Below are 13094 nucleotides of genomic sequence, written 5' to 3' on the forward strand. Positions count from 1 at the left end.
GAGTTACATTTCTCTGGAGGGGTGGGAGAAAATACGTGATGGTTAAAGCGGTAAAGGAAGAGCCTTGGAGACCATGCCATATGAGGGCCATACTGGACATTCTCAGGCCTTCAGTGTACCTCACACTGCCCAAAACAGTGAACAGGTCAACCATAAAACAGGGCAACAGGGACATCTTGAGGTGGTATATAAAGAAGATGGACAGGATCTTGGAAACCAATCACTGCATGAGGCTGGGGTATAAGCAGGGCTCATGGGGTGGTGCATGCGTGTGTATGTGTGTGGCAGGGTGGCAGAAGGGTCAGGGTGGACAAGATGTTCTTCAAGTCCCCAAACCTGGGGTGAACAGTGAGCAGACTCACCGAAAACTACACCAGGCAACCTGGCATGGAATCCTAGATCCCTATCCATCCTAAGGAGATCATGAACAGGTGATCCAGTATCTCTGTGCCTCAGTTTCCTCTCTAAAAAGGGTCTATTTGCTCCAGAGGTTCTTCCCACTGTTACCACCTCAAACTTCTTCAACATTACTGCCAGAAATATTTGCAGTATTCATAAAGCCATTTCTCCAGTGTGACCTCGCTGATATTTAATCATGTAGCACCTTCGGGTGAAAGATAAAACATATTCCTGGCACTCACAAGGCTTTTCTCTAGTATGAACTTTCCAATGGGTGAAGAAGCACTGTTTTGCTTAACAGTTTTCCCACATTCACTGCACTCATAGGCCTTTTCCAGTGTGAATTCTGTGATGATCATAGAGATGTGTTTGAGTAGTAAAAGATCGGCCACATTCAGTGCACTTATAAGGTCTTTCTCCAGGGTGGACTCTATGATGACAAAGGCTCGAGCTATTAGAAAAATACTTCCCACACTCACTGCACTTTTAAGGCCTTTCTCCAGTGTGAACTCTCTGACGATAACGAAGGGTCGACCTAGCAGTAAAATGTTTCCCACATTCATTGCACTCATAAGGTCTTTCGCCATTGTGAACTCTCTGATGATACTGGAGGCCACCTGAAGCAACAAAAGATTTTCCACATTACCTGCACTCGTAAGGCCTTTCTCTACTGTGAACTCTCCGATCATTACAAAGGTTTTGACCTACTTGTAAACGATTTCCCACATTTATTGCACTCATAAGGCTTTTCTCCAGTGTGAACATTCATATGGGCACTAAAATGTACCTTTTGGCTAAAAAGCTTGCCACATGCACTGCACTTAAAAGGTCTTTCTTCATTGTGAATTCTCTGATGTTAGAAAGGGTTGACTGAGTTGTGAATGATTTTGCACACTCACTGCACTCATAAGGCCTTTCTCCAGTGTGAACTCTCTGATGATAACGAAGTCCAGACCTACTGGTAAAAGATTTCCAACATTTACTGCACTCGTAAGACCTTTCTTCAGCGTGAACTCTCTGATGATGACGAAGACTGGAGATACTAATGAAACATTTCACATTTATTGCACCCAAAAGGCTTTTCTCCAGAGTGAATTTCTTACGGTCTCTGAGATGTTCATTCCAGCTGAACAATTTACCACATTCACTGTACTCACAAGGCTTTCCTCCAGTGTGAACTCTCTGATGATGACAAAGGCTTGACCTAGCAGGAAAAGATTTCCCACATTCACTGCACTTATAAGGCTTTTCTCCACTGTGAAGTCTCAGGTGATAAGAGAGGTTCGACCTATTAGCAAGAGATTTCCCACATTCAGGGCACTCATAAGGCCTTTCTCCAGCGCGAACTCTCTGATGTGCAAGGCAACTGGATTTATAGGCAAAAAATTTTCCACACTGGCTGCATTTGTAAGGCTTTCTCCAGTGTGAACTTGCACATGCTGAATGAGGTTACTTCTTTCAGTGCCAGCTTTCTCACATTTGTTTACCACACAAAATGCCTCATTCATGAGGACTCTCTCATCCTCTACAAGAATGTCTGTGTGGCTGGAAACTATCTTACCTTCTCCCAAGCTGTGATGACTTTCTCCACTGTGAAAAACAACCTCATACTCCGTACTGTTGTTCAGTTTCTTCCCAGTATTAGTGGCCTGTGACTGAACTTCCATGTTGGCCATGAAGTCATTCCCAATCTCCATGTAGGTAAAGAAATTCCCTGCTGGGTGAACTGTGCAGGTCTTTAAAAATGAGGGTCTCTCAGTATTACATAGGAACCGATTCTCTCTAACATGCTGCTTTTGGTGCTGTTGACTGTGTGCAGTAAAGTAGAATTCTTTCCCACATGCCCCACATGTGTATACTTTCTGCTCCCCACTTGTTCCTTGCTCTTCAGCCAAGTGCAAAGTGTTTCTCAAGACTGGGATGCACATCTTATGAGGCTGGGTCTTCTCAGGTGACAAACATGCCCTGGGAGTGCAAAACTGTGACACTCTTGCAGACTTGCTCTGTTCAGATGGTGTCTCTTCATCCTGGACTCCACGCCAAGAACCTGAAAAAAACAAGTGATGGTGAAGATCCGGTTGACTTTATTGGAGTGAATGACACCATCACAATTGTACATTTGGTACATGAAAGAAGCAGCCCATGGAATCGTGTTCAGGATACGAAGTTGGATTCACACTGAGGAAGCAGCTGCTCTCACCAAGCATAGGACACGTGACTGGATGTGACCCAAGGTGAAAGGCGTGCTGTATAATTCACTCCTCTGTCAATGGCTTTTACCAGGACCACATCCTCTGGTGACTTGTGCAGAAGTATACCGTACATCCTGTATATCTGAAAATCTGACTGGAACAGATAGCTGGTGTTCAAGAAATAGTAAAGCAAACACACATGTTGCAAATGGCAAAACGGCCTTCTTTTTTAGGGCTGAATAATATTCCATATATTCCAGATGTCTGTTATCCATTCACCCATCAGTGAACATTCAGCTTGTTTCTATCACTTGGAGAGTGTTAAAAATGCAACAATAAACACGGGGTACAGATACCTTTTGGATACAATGATTTCACTCCCTGTGGATAAATACACAGAGTTGGAGTTGCTGGATCAGACTGTAGTTCCTCATCTAATGTTGTAAGGACTCTCCATGATCTACTCCATAGTGATGGCAACAATGTACACATCTCCCAAGAGTGCACAAGGGGTTTCATTTCTTGTCTTTTTCATAACAGACATTAGAACAGGTGTGACATGGTGTCTCATTGTCATTTTGATTGGCATTTTCTGACCACGTGTGATACTGAACATTTTTTTTTACATACAAGGTTTCCATTTGCATGACTCATTCAGAAAAATATCTTTTCAGATCTAACAGATAATACCTTGTTCAAACTGGTCCATGGCAATGAAAGCCTGGAGTCCTATTCAACTAAGCAACCATGGAACTTCCGTTATTATTTTTTTAATTATGAAGGAATTGCTTGGTAGGCCAGCAGTTATGACATCACACTTTCACTGCCAGGGGCCCAGGTTTGATCCCTAGTCAAGGAACTAAGACATTACAAGATGGAAATATATATATATATATATCAAACTATCCATAAAGTCATATAAGTTATACGGAAGTGGTCTTAAATCAATTCTGAAAACATAACACAAGCTTTAGCACAACTAAATAAAAAAATGAAGAGAAGCAAATGGTGGCAAGTTAACAAAGGAAAGAAAACAAAATCATGCAAAACGCTCTACTTATACCAGAAAAGAAAGGTAGACTAACACAGGAACAAAACACAAGGATAATTTTATAAAATGATAACAAATATATTAGATATTTATCAAACTATATCAATATACTAAACATCGATCGTCTCAGTGTACCAATTAAGAGAAAGATCATCAGGGTGGATCCAGAAACAGGATTCAGCGATATGCTGTCTCTGAGAAACATACTACAGGACTTTCCTGGTGGCCCAGTGGTTAACTATTCAAAGTGCAACACAGGAGACACTGGTTCAATCCACGGTCAGGGTCCCACATGCCACAGTAACTAAGCCTGTAGGCCACAGTTAACGACTCTGCACTCTCCAGAGCCTGTGCACCATAATGAAGACCCAGCCTGGACTAAAAACATATTTAAATAAATAAAATTGTAAAACAAAAATCCCACTTAAATAAAAACATGCATGTAACGTTAGAGAGAGATGAGCAATTCAAAATAAAAATGTTAGTAACTATATTAATATCTAACCAGAGGCTTCCCAGGTGGCTCAGTGGTAAAGAATCAGCCTGCCAATGTAGGACAAATGGGTTTACTCCCTGGCACAGGAAGATCGCACATGCAGCAGGGCAGCTAGGTCCATGCGCCACAACTACTGACACTCTGCTCTAGAGCCCAGGAGCCGCAACTACTGAAGACCAGATGCTTGAGAGCCTGTGCTCAAAAAAAAAAAAGCCACCAAACCAGAAGTCTGTGTATCATAACTGGCGAGTAGCCCCCAGTCGCTGCAACTAGAGAAAAGCAATGGAGAACAGCAATGGAGACCCAGCATAGTCAACTGGGTATCTGGACACCTACAGACTACAAGTCTGCTCCATCTAACAGCAGAGTAGTCTTAAGCTGACATGGAAAATTTATAAAACAGAGCACATCCTGGGCCAGAAAAACACACCTTACCAAATCTGAAACAACAAAAACCAGACAATGTCTGTTCTCAGATCATGGTGGAATCACACTAGAGCCAGTAACAGAAAGATAGCTGAAAAATCACACAACAGTGAAAAATCAAACAACCCAAATAAAACATGGAGCAAACAAGAAATCTCAAGGTAAGTTTTTAAGTATCTTGAAATAAATACAACACTTCTCAAAATACGTGTATGCAGTGAAAGCAATGGTTATACCGCAATATATAGTACTGAATGCATATATTAGAAAAAAAAATAAGATCTAAAGGCAATCACCTTAGGAAACTAGAAAAAAAGAGAAAATTAACTCCAAAGGAGGAAGAAAAGACATCATTTGAGAAATCAACAAAGAAAAATAACAAAGACAAACAAAGTAAGCTGGTTCCTTAAAATGACCAATAAAATAAAAAATATTCTCATTAGGGTAGTCACAAAAACAAGACAGGACATAAATTACTAATATCAAAAATAAAAAAAGGACTTCGCCAGTATTCCAATGGTAGTCTCTGTACTTCCACTGCAGGGGAGTTTGATCCCTGGTTTGGAAACAAATATGTCACATGCCTGGAGGTACACCCAAAAGAAAAAAGAGAGAGACAAAGAGAAAGAATTAAGAGGAAAAACCACTACACGGAATGGACATTAAGTGGTATAATGAAATATACAGGTATCTCCAAGACCATAAATGTGATAACCTAAATGAAATGGACCAGTTTTTTGAAAAATACAGTCTACCAAAACCCACACAACAATACACAATCTAAATAGGTACACATCTGTTAAAGTAACTGAATCAATAAGGAGTAATCTTTCAAAACAGAATGTGCCAGGAGCCAGCACGGGAGATCCCACCCATGACAAGGTTATGCGGAAGAGACCTGATGAGCAAGGCAGATCAGGACTCAAGGGATCCCCTGGACCTGCTCAAGCATCCACCCCCAAAACCAGAATCTGTCTGTCTTACTATTTTATGCCTTTCACCAACTCTGCTGACATTAACAGGGGGCTATCCCCAACCACCTTTTTCTGGAAAAAAAATCAACTTAGGGCTCTAGTTGATAAATCTCCTGGGCATGAAAGGAGTATTTCAATTCAAACCCCCTGTTAGCATTCTAGCTTACCTGGCAGGTTTATCCAGACTCTTGCAACATTGTTGAGCCAATGCTTGCTGCCAAGTTCCCACATCCCTTATCCATTGTGTTCCTGGGAGTGCATATATTAAGATGTAGAAAAAACAAGTAGTAGCCTTAGCATTAGCAACATTAGACTTTGAGTTAATAAGTTCTTTCTTTGCTATAACCCACTGAACCTTTGCTCCATAAAAATGTAACTCTGTACTTTAAGGGTGATGCAGGCTAAGGAATTTAAGAAAAAAACATTTCAAGGGAAAGTAAGTGTTCTGGCTGACCAACCTTTATCAAAAAGGGGTCATAAAGTGTCAACAGACCTCTGGGCCAGAAGATAATGTACAAAAAATAAAACCCTTGTTTATGAAATGGTATGCAGGAAGAAACCTGGTATCGATAAAAGTTAATACTGATGGAATGTTGAGCTGAATCTGCATTTTTCACTTTGCTCAATGTACAACTCAGGGTATAAAAGCTCCCTCTGAAAATAAGTGACAGGCCTTGCTCACCGAAGCTTGGTCTCCCTGTGTCATTTTTTCTCTTTTTCTTTCCTTTTCAGGTTGATCCCCTGGAGCACAGAGGCCCTCTGAGTTCACTTTCCTGCCCAGGCTTCTAAGACCCTCTCAAGAAGGTGCTCTGCGCCTTCACCCGATCCAGAGGGCGCCTGAGGCCTTCGTGAACAGAGCAAGTCCCGTGCAGGGGCTTTATTGGCTTTCTGTGTAAACCAAGGAATATCAACCTCTTCCTCTCCTTTACTTTCTTATACTGCAACATTCTTTCTCTCTCTCTCTCTCTCTTTCCTGACGCCAACACTGTTCATCCTGAGGGTATCCCTGGATCCTGCTGGGGCTGGACCCCGGTAAGAATGCAACTTGCCCAGATTGGTTAACTGGTGAAATATGACAAACATTTTAGGATGATATACAATTCTCTACAATTCCTTTCAGAAGACAGAAACAGAAAGACTGCTTCCTAACTAATTCTGTGAGGCCAACACTACTCTAATACCAAACCAAAACATGCAGAAAAAATATACACCAATATCTCTTATGAACATAAAAGCAAAATCACAAAGCATCAGTAAACTGATTCAAAAATTATGCAAACATGACCATAAGAAATTATACATATCATGACCAAAAATTATACATATCATGACCATGTGGGATTCATGAAAGGCACCTAACATTTATTTCACACCATATTAAAAGTTATAGGAACCAAAACAGCATGCTAATAGCATAAAGACAGTTATCTACTCCAGTGAAATAGACTTCAGATTATAAAGATGAACCCTCATAATATATGATCCAATAATTACTGACAAGAAGACCATTACTATTCAACAGAGTCGTCAACAAATAGTGTTGTAAAAACTGAATAGCCACACGTACAAGAATGAAGTTAGAGTCCTACCTAATACCATATACAAAAAGGCATTCAAAATATATCAAAGGTCAAAATGTAAGAGCTGAAGTTACACAATTCTTAGGAGGAAAAACAGGGAAAACTTTAAAAATGTTGGATTCAGCCATTAATTCTGACATGTGAAAGAACCACTCCACAGGACTGTGTTCTGGAAATTAGTTGGGGTAAAACTGAGGAGCATCTGATCTCACCAAGCGCAGGACAGGACTGGAGGTGGCTGAAGGTGAAAGGCTTCACTCCTCTGTCAATGGTTTTTACCAGGAACACACTTCCTGGACCTGTGATACGTGTGAGGAGAACTTTTACAATCTACTCCTTTGGCAATTTCTTTTTTCTCTTCTTTATTTATATATGGCTTCTCTTGTTTGTCATTGCTGATCTCAGGCTTTCTCTAGTTTCGGCAAGCAGGGGCTCCTCTCTAGTTGAAATTCGCGGGCTTCTTACTGCAGTGTCTTCTCTCGTTGCAGAGCACAGGCTCTAAGGCAGGAATGCTTCAGTAGTTGCAACAGGCAGACTCCGCAGTTGCAGCACATGAACTTAGTTGCTCCACAGCGTATGGGATCTGCGTGCACCAGGGAGTGAACCCCTGTTCCTGCATTGGCAGGCAGATTCTTAACCAGACCACCAGGAATACTCTCAGGAAATTTCTAAATATAAAACAGACTCTTGTTAACGAGAGTCACTAGGCTGTGCACTTCATCCTCAGGATTTACCTTATAAACAAGAAGTGTGTAACTTCTGACATCCTTCACTCATTTCATCTACCCTCCTTACCCTGATCTAGCGATCACTAATCCTTTGTCTGTACCTGATTGGTGGTGGTGGTGTTCATTTAAAGATTCAACATGTAAGCGTAATTCAGTACAGGTAAACCTGGAACACGGGTCCTAAAATACTTGGGTCCACTTATACATGAATACTTTTCAATAAAAAAAAACCACAGGATCATACGTGTATATATATGTATTGTATCTCTGTATTATACAGAAATATATATCTTTTCAAACTACCCATGAAACCATATAGCATAAGGAAGCACTCTTTAATCATTTATAAATATATAATGCAAATTTTAGCACAATTAAATTAAAAAATGGAAGCAAATAGAGCTGATAAGCTAACAAAGGAGAGAAAATAAAATCATACAACCACCTGATTAACACCACAAAAAAGAGTGGTACATTAACAAAGGAACAGAGAATAAGGGCAGGGTTTTTTCCCCTGGTGGCTCAGTGGTAAAGAATCTGCCCGTCAATGCAGGAGACATGGGTTCAATCCTTGATCCCAGAAGATTCCACATGCCACAGAGCAACCAAGTCCGTGCACCACAACTACTGAGCCTGTGCTTTAGAGCCCCCAAGCAGCAACTGCTGAAGTCAGAGCACCATAGAACCCAAGCTTCACAACAAGGGAAGCCACAGCAATGAGAAGCCTGCACAACTAGAGTAGTCTGTTCTCTCTGCAAGCAGAGAAAGTCCAGGCAGCAACCAAGACCCAGCACAGCCAAAAAATGAGAATGAAAAAAAAAAAAAAAAAAGAACAAGGGCAATTTTAGAAAATAGTTAACAAATATGTTAGATATTAATCCAAGTATACTATCAGTACAGTATTAATTAAACATTAATCCAAGTATACACCAATATACTAAACATGGATAGTCTCAGTACATCAATTAAAAGAGAGATTTCAGGATGAATCCAGAAGCAGAACTTAACCATATGTTTTCAAGAAACCCACTTTAGGACTTGCCTGATGGCCCAGTGGTTAAGAATCTGTCTTACAATTCAGAGGACACTGGTTCAATCCATGATCAGGGAACTAACCCCACATGCTGTGGAGCAAGTTAGTCAAAGCTGTGGTTTTTCCAGTAGTCATGTATGGATGTGAGAGTTGGACCATAAAGAAGGTTGAACATCAAAGAACTGATGCTTTTGAGCTGTGGTGTTGGAAAAAACTCTTGAGAGTCCCTTGGACTGCAAGGAGATCCAACCAGTCCATCCTAAATATTCATTAGAAGGACTGATGCTGAAGCTCCAATACTTTGGCCACCTGATGTGAAGAATCAACTAATTAGAAAAGACACTGATGCTGAGAAAGATTGAAGGCAGGAGGATAAGGGGACGAGAGGATGAGATGGTTGGATGGCATCATCGACTCGGTGGACTTGACTTTGAGCAAGCTCTGGCAGATGGTGAAGGACAGGGAAGCCTGGCGTGCTGCAGTCCATGGGGTTGCAAAGACTTGGACACGACTGAGCCACTGAACACCACTGGAAAGATGAAGGGGAAAACCACTGAGGTAGGAGAGCTGAAAAACTACCTGTTGTGGCAGAGGTGCTCAATCCTTAGGCAGGCAGAGGATCCAGGGCAGGAGGAAGGGCTTAAGAACATTTGTCTTTAACGACACTGATCACTGAAGTGTTTGCAAATGGTCTCAAACACCTAGTCAACCCAAGTTGACATCCAGTGGAAACTGGAAGCATATGATTATCCTAATGCTTCTGAAAGGCATGCAGCCTGAAGTGTTAAAGCTATTCTGGGGAATTCCCTAGTGGTTCAGTAATTCGGACTCGGTGTTTCCCACCATGTGTCTGGGTTCAAGCACTGGTCCAAAAAAATAACATCCAGGAAGTGCCTTTGTGCAGCCAGGGGAAAAAGCCATTTTGTAACCTTTGGCCAGGGACACTAAAAACATCAGACAGGGCCCCTCAAAAAAACAGCAAGGGAACCTGTTATTCATTTTTCTTCCTAGTCTGAGGGTGGGGGGTGGTGGGGAGTCAGCCAGGACTCTGAATATAGAAGAGATATTGAGCAGGCCTGAGCGTGTGGACAAGGGGGAGAGCACTACTTTTGGTACCCCCAGAAAAGGCTTTCTTGCCTGTGGTTTGTGATTGTGCCCAACTTGGTGAAAAACACCAATGTATAATCAGGCCATCCAAATAAGCTGTTCTTTAGCTCTCTGAACATCCCCTGGCCCAACCAGTCTTAATCAACTATATCCTACGCACAGGACTGGCCTTCCCTCTTAATCCTAAGGTCTTCTTGTTCTGCAACAGCTGTTCTTCCTAACCACTTCACTCATCACCCCACTGCTCCTCCTACCCAGCAGAAAAATGTACATCACCAAATGATTAATTATCAAGATAACCAGAAGGAAAGTGCCAACATCTTCTGGGGACCCATCCTCGACAAACTAGTCCAAATGCTAAGGGCTGAAGAATGACACCTCCCATAATGCCTGTAAAACCCAACCCCAAGTTCTTGTGAAACAAAGCTGGTCACAGGTGTGAATCTTCACCTGTATAACACTTGTGACCCAGTCCCTCAACTAAACACCATCAGTGCATCATCAAACTTGTGGTGATGTCAGAACTTTTTCTTCGCAAGCTGTCTGCACTCACCTTATCACACGGGATCCACAAGAACTGTGTGACTGTGTGTGGCCCATGCACCACAATGTGGGGTGTCTGTATCACATGTCTGGGCCCCAAATCTCCCTGGAGTGTCTGTGAATTCTGTACCCACATCTGCTGTGCAGGGTCAGCACGTCCCACTGTATTTCTCCAACAAGGTCTCACTTGTGTCATACCTCCTTCGTTCTATGCTACGTGAGTTTGTAGATAGAGCCTGTGTCAAAGGGTGTGAGCATTCAAACTCAGTCACACTGTGTCCCAGGCTGTGCTGATATATGATATACACTGATATTTAGAATCCTTTCTTGTGTTAGTTACTGGAGTTATGAAAAAGCTTCATTTTAGAAATGCATTCCAAGAAGTTACATATTGAAAAACGTGATACCTGAGATTATAAAAGACTTAAGAATGACTAGGTAAATCATAATACACACACACACAAAGTGATCAAGTGTATAAATATGATAAATGGTATAAGATACAGGAAGAGTCCATCAGTTATTCCATTTATATATATATATATATTTGAAAATAGTCATTACTAGACTATACTCTTGCATCAGTAATGATAATGTTGAAGGTAAATTTAAAATGGCAAGAGGAAACTGGTTTGAAGGGTGTACATAAGTATGTCCAATGTACATCTTAAATACATAAAATTTAAATGAACTCTACACCCAGTAAATGATTTTTTAAACAATTTAGCAAAATCTATCAATAATCATTCTAGTATGATTTATTAGCTACATTCCTACAACATTTTCCAGATACTGGACCTGTAAGGGAGGAAAAGCATACATGGTGGGCTACTGGCAATTCTTTTCAACTCCATTTCAGTGACATTATGTTCACAATTTGACACTGGCAGGGATGGGAATATTAACACCAAAGAAACTGGCAAACACTACAAAACAGGGCTTGATTTACTGTGCAATTAAATGTCTGGCCTTAAGACTAAGGTAACAAATGTGAATAAAGCAGATTTATTGAAAACATGTATAATGCATGTGGCCATTACATTACCCATAGTATAAACTTTTAGAACATATACTTTCAGTACTATGAATTACGATTCCATGCAGGAAAAAAGTCACTCACATTACTGCTAAATGAGTGAAATCTAACAGATCTCTTTGATGTTTCTTTGCTTTCCTTCTTGTCAAAAAAAAAGAGAAAACACAAATCTCAGAAAGCAAAAGTAGACCAAAATATGAATAGAAATTTTCCCAAATAGAACACACAGGTGAAAAACAGACACATGAAAAACAAAAATTAAGAATCCAGTGAAAGGGAATTCCCCAGCAGTCTAGTGGCTAAGATTCCACATGTCCATATCATGGGGCACACTTTAGATTCCTGGACAGGGAAACTAAGATCCCACAGCCACATGGCACAGTGAAGGGGAAAAAAGTCCTGAGAAAAAAGGCAATTAAAATCATAATGATTTTTTTATACAGATGTTTTAGTTTTCATGGAAGAGGTCAGTCTGCATTCAGGGCTAGGTTTTAAGTTAGGCTGATCAGGGAGGGAGGGCAAGTTCATACTAATAAACAACCATCATTCTTCTGAGCTACATTTTTCTGGAGGGGTGGGAGGAAAAGTGAGAATATGGGTAAAGGAAAAAAGAATCCTGGAGACCACGCCATGTGAGGGACACACTGGACATTCTCAGGCCTTCAGTGTCTTTCTCACTGCCCAGAACAATGAGTGGTCAACCATATAACAGGGCAACAAGGACATCTTGAGGTGGCTAAATAAAGAAGGGAAATAGGGCCTTGGAAACCAATCACTACTTATGGTGGTGGAGCCAGTTCCAAACCTAGGGCAATACCAATGAGCCAGTCCAGAGTCCCTGGCTTAATGCCACTGTCCCTGAGAACCTTCCAAGTGGGAGGTTGTTAGTGAAAGATGTGCATGGGTAGAAATGAAGCTGGAGTCCCTGGGGTGAATCCAGGCTTCAGGTCTGTGTAGCTTATGATCAGGACACAGGAAATGGAGTCCCTGCTCTAAGGGGCAGAAGAGGAGCCTTGCAGTGTAGAGCAACTACTCTCATGAAAGGTGTGGCAGTAGTGAGCTGCGGTGTAAGTCCCTCTAAATCTCTGAACTGGACACCCCTTCTTTCACAAATGGAAATAATAATTATTGAACCAAAGCATTGGTTTAGTTGGTAGATAATGTGGTCATTCACATGTAAGGCATCAATGCTGGATGGCAGAGAAGACAATCCTGTCCAATCAGCATGAGGCTGGGATATAAGCTGGGCTCCTATGGTGGGGGGTCACAATGAACAAAGTGTTCTTTCAGTCTTCAAACCTGGTATGTTGGGGGTGGAAGAGGGGGGGAGCAGGAGAGAATTGACCAGATTCCCTAAATTCTAAACCTGGCAACCTGGCATTGAATCCCAGATGCCTATTCATTCCAAGGAGATCACAAACAGATGATACAGTCTGTGCCTCAGTTTACTCTTCAGAAAGAGTCTATTTGCTGCACAGGTTCTTCATGCGCTGTTACCACCTCAAACTTATTCAACATCACTGTCAGCA

The 13094-nt window shown here is 41.4% G+C and overlaps 1 pseudogene; it reads right to left on the reverse strand.

Moving 5' to 3' along the window:
• Positions 1-489: 489 nt before the first annotated feature.
• Positions 490-2724, reverse strand: LOC138096988 (zinc finger protein 256-like; annotated as a pseudogene).
• Positions 2725-13094: the final 10370 nt, after the last annotated feature.

Source organism: Capricornis sumatraensis, chromosome 20 (assembly GCF_032405125.1).
Source record: "Capricornis sumatraensis isolate serow.1 chromosome 20, serow.2, whole genome shotgun sequence".
NCBI classification, from domain to species: domain Eukaryota; kingdom Metazoa; phylum Chordata; class Mammalia; order Artiodactyla; family Bovidae; genus Capricornis; species Capricornis sumatraensis.